Here is a 3737-nt window from a genome sequence, read left to right on the forward strand (position 1 = left end):
TAGGAGAAGCTGGGAAATAAGGGAACATGTGGCTGTTTGGCATACTTGAAAAGCAGATCTAAAACAGGAATTGATAGAACTAAAGTAATTCCAGAAGGTGTAGCCTGAGAAAGGCTCTCTGAACCAGTGGAATATAAGCTAAGACTTGAAAGTCAGAAAGTCAGTCCTGGTATGTTTGAAAGATAACCAATGTAGTTAAGAAGTCAGAGGCTAAAGCCCTATTCAAGAAATAAAATGTACATTATCCTAGCATGTCCTTTGTATAAGAAATACCATCGCTATAGGAAGCTTTCAAGGATATGGGGAATAAGAGCCTCACCAAACACTGATTGGTGACGGAAATGAATAAAGACACTACTCAGATGTAGAAGAATACGCAGAAGGGTGACACTTCAGTGACACACGCACACAGAACAGTGGCTGTGACGCTACAGGTTCCTCTGTTTCAGCAATAACACTCACTAGGGTCTACATGCGGCAAGGTGGAGTGACACTGTTTACTGCAATTTCCCCTCCTTTGGTGGAACTGATAACTAATAATCTAGTAGAAGAAACATATTACTAAAAAGCAATGAAAGGTTCTACGTGGAATTGTTTTTCCCCATAAAGAAAAGGAGAGAAAGCTACAACAAAGGTGATTTATAATATAGAAACTATTTAGAAATAAGCAGGAAAGAGCTCTACAAAAATGGAGAAGTTCAGAGTAATAACAATTTCCCACTGTGGTCAAGAATATTAAAAATAGAGCAGTAAGTATTCTGCATACATAAATTCCATAATCTCTCGAGAAAAACAACTATAGTAAGACCGTTTCTTTTTTTTTTTTCCCCTCCAAATGAAGAGTCAAGGTTTAGACAAATACACATATCTACATTCACTAATTAGGTCAACATCCACATTTATATGCCTACTAATTACTAGAAAAGTTTATCTTTGTTAAATCTACACTGTGAATTCTAACTCTTCTTACCCTCTCCATATTCAATCCTTTAATCCTGTATTTCATTCTGATTTCTCTATTTAATCCTTTTACATAAATTGGAAGATGTTAATCATCAAAGCCATCAAACTAGATAACTGAAGGGAAATATTTGAAAAACTGTTTTAGAAAAAGATAGATAAGATAAAAAAATTTTCCCATTCTACTTATGATTTTCTAACCAGAAATAGATGAGAAGTAGATTTCCTAGAAAGCAAGAAAATACAAAAAGGTGAGTAAGCATTTCTCTTGGTGCTTGACTTAACTCAGTTATAAGACTGTGATTATGACTCAAAGAATGCTATAACTGGGTATCTAATACTTCTCTGCTACTCATATGCTGTGACCTTAACAAGTTTCGTTTCCTTAACTAGAAACCATGGATCAAAAAAATGTACTTACCAGTTAAGGTTCTTGTGAACGTTAAGTGATTTATGTATACAAGGCATTTACTAACAATGCCTGGCAATAATAAATGGCAAAAATTTGCCATTACTAATACTAGTAATAGTTGTTGTCATGGAACAATAGTTGTAAAATAACACATTAAAATTTAATTGAGTGATTGCTGTTTTCTGGGCTTCCCAGGTGGCTCAGAAGTAAAGAATCGGCCTGCCAACGCAGGATATGCAAAAGATGCAGGTTTGATCCCTGGATCAGGAAGATCTCCTGGAGTAGGAAATGGCAACCAACTCCAGCATGCTCACCTGGAAAATTCCATGGGCAGAGGAGCCTGGCAGGCTATAGTTCATGGGACCACGAAGAGTCAGACACAACTGATTCAGGACATACACTCCCTGTTTTCTAGACTTATGTCTGAATTGTTTTTGTTGTTCAGTCACTCAGTTGGGTTTGACTCTTTGTGACCCCACAGACTGCAGCGCACCAGGCTTTCTTCTCCTTCACTATCTCTCAAAGTTTGCTCAAATTCATGTCCATTGAGTCAGTGATGCCATTCAACTGTCTCATCCTCTGTCACCTCCTTCTTATGCCTTCAATCTTTCCCAGTATCAGGGTCTTTTCCAATGAGTCAGTTCTTCACATCAGGCAGCCAAAGTATTGGAGCTTCAGCTTTAGCATCAGTCCTTCCAATGAATATTCAGGGTTGATTTCCTTGAGGATTGACTGGTTTGATCTCCTTGCTGTCCAAGAGATGCTCAAGATTCTTCTCCAGCACCACGGTTCGAAAGCATCAATTCTTTGGCGCTCAGCCTTCTTTATGGCCAATTCTCACATCCCTACATGACCACTGGAAAAAGCTTTGATTATACGGACCTTTGTCAGCAAAGTGATAGCCCGCTTTTTAATACATTGTCTAGGTTTGTCACAGCTTTTCTTCCCAGGAGCAAGCATCTTTTATTTCATGACTGTAGTCACCATCCTCAGTGATTTTGGAGCACAAGAAAATAAAATTCTGTCACTGTTTCCACCTTTTCCCCTTCTGTTTGCCATGAAGCGATGGGACTGGAAGCCATGATCTTAGTTTTTTGAATGTTGAATTTTAAGACAGATTTTTCACTCTCCTCTTCCAACCTAATCAAGAGGTTCTTGAGTTTCTCTTCACTTTCTGCCATTAGCATGGTAGTATTTGCTTATCTGAGGTTGTTGATATATCTCCTGGAAATCTTGATTCCAGCTTGTGATTCATTCAACCACGCAGTTTGCATGATGTACTCTGCATATAAATTAAATAACTAGAGTGAAAATATACAGCCTTGTCATACTCCTTTCCCAATTTTGAACCAATCAGTTGTTCCATGTCTGGTCCTAACTGCTGCTTCTCGACCCACACACAGGTTTCTCAGGAGGCAAGTTGGTCTGGTATTCCTGTCTCTTTAAGAATTTTCCAGTTTGTTGTGATCCACATAATCAAGGGCTTTAGCAGAGTCAATAAAGTAGATTTTTTTTGGAACTCCCTTCCTTTCTCCATGTCCAACAGTATTTAAGGTGAGAGCTAAAACCATTTTGGAGAGTCACTCCGTTTTCCTGAGTCTCTCCCAAGTACACAAGTTACTAAACTTTTGTTTGTTTTTCTCTTGTTAATCTATCTCAGGTCAACTTAATTCCTAGACCAGACAGAAGAACCAAAAAGGGAAAATGTCATCCTCCCTGAAAACCTACATCACAAGATTGATGAGTTAATTTAAATACTTTATGTTATAACACATTGTTTAAGGTAACTGCATTGTGTTATGGTTTCCTGGGCTTGCCTTGTGGCTCAGCTGGTAAAGAATCAGCCTGCAATGCAGGAGACCTGGGTTTGATCCCTGGGTTGGGAAGATCCCCTGGAGAAGAGAACAGCTACCCACTCCAATAGTCTTGCCTGGAGAATTCCAGCTTATTCTGGTAAGCAACAAATTTTATGTACCAGTACAATGTACTATAAGTCGATAAGTAATACAGCTTAGTCTTCTCACCTGCAATATGAAGAAGATAATGCCTACCCATAAGGCTGTTTTGAGGATTAAATAAAATCATCCCTATAAAAGAATAGCTGCCACACGGTAAGCACACATTGCTCATGAGCTAACACTGACAAGTTGGTGAGGGTGGTAACATAATGGTAAAGGCATGAGGGACCTGCCAGCCTGGGTTCACATCCCAGCTCAATTGCCAGCTCTGTGACCTTAGAGGAAGTTACGTAACTTCTCTGTACTTCAAATTCATCATTAGTAAAATGTACATAATAATAGCTCCCCATATGCATTGGGAAACTGTGAGGATCCAGTGAATCAATAAATGCAAAGAGTACAAGACA

The sequence above is a fragment of the Muntiacus reevesi genome, chromosome 4 (assembly GCF_963930625.1).
Source record: "Muntiacus reevesi chromosome 4, mMunRee1.1, whole genome shotgun sequence".
Taxonomy (NCBI): Eukaryota; Metazoa; Chordata; class Mammalia; order Artiodactyla; family Cervidae; genus Muntiacus; species Muntiacus reevesi.